This window comes from Dermacentor albipictus, unplaced genomic scaffold (assembly GCF_038994185.2).
Source record: "Dermacentor albipictus isolate Rhodes 1998 colony unplaced genomic scaffold, USDA_Dalb.pri_finalv2 scaffold_38, whole genome shotgun sequence".
Lineage (NCBI taxonomy): Eukaryota > Metazoa > Arthropoda > Arachnida > Ixodida > Ixodidae > Dermacentor > Dermacentor albipictus.
This window is the reverse complement of record NW_027225592.1, coordinates 597,244-598,040: the sequence shown is the minus strand read 5'-3', so window position 1 is coordinate 598,040 and position 797 is coordinate 597,244. Positions and strand designations below refer to the sequence as shown.

Here is a 797-nt window from a genome sequence, read left to right as displayed (position 1 = left end):
TCGAAAATCTTCGACTAGGTAGGGCCTTGCCTTTACGTCTCCGTGAAGAAAAAGCGTGTTGGCCACGCATGGTCCTGTAGGCAGAGGCGGCAAAATAACTTGGTAGTCCTGGCTATCCATAGCAGCATTCCTGTTACCGCGGCTCGTCTGAGCCGCAAACACCGCCCCAACGGAGCAAGGCATTCTGCGTCCGCACCGAACGGTAGCCGGAAGTAGAATCCACACCATCCACACCACGGGAACGGATCACGGAGAATGCTATTTCTCTCCCTCTTTTCTTCTGCGTATTCGCGATCGCAAAGAAAACAAAAGCATAATGCACTGTTCCCGCCCGGGATCGAACCGGGGGCCTTGCGCGTGTGAAGCGCACGCGATAACCACTACACCATGGGAACGGTTTTTTTTTCTTTATTACCTGTTTTACACATAAGGCACGTACAAAAAAAGGTAACACGTTTGCTCTCAGCAGAACATTTCACGCGTTAGAGTTAAAAACAGAAAGAGGTAGTTGTACTATGATAAAAACACCGGCTGCATTTTGGGTAATGCAGCTTGGTTAGGGAAACCGAACTGTGGCCAATTTGTCTAATATGGGTAGCCACGCTGGTGGTTCCCCCTTGGCTTTATGTATGTCACGTAGGTGCAGGATGTTTTCCACGAAATATTCTTGAGCAGAATGAGGTTGGAGAGCTTCATGCCTTACATCCATTCTTGTCTTCCAGACACTGTGCATGCAGAGCAACATTATTGTGTCACACGGCACGTCTCCCGTCTCTTCAAAAGGCAGAAAGCGAATA

General features: G+C 48.9%; 1 non-coding gene across 1 annotated transcript; it reads right to left on the bottom strand.

The window, feature by feature from the left end:
* Positions 1–322: 322 nt before the first annotated feature.
* Positions 323–395, bottom strand: TRNAV-CAC (transfer RNA valine (anticodon CAC)). Its single transcript has one exon. It is a non-coding gene; the product is annotated as a tRNA-Val (tRNA).
* Between the last annotated feature and the right edge of the window lie 402 nt (positions 396–797).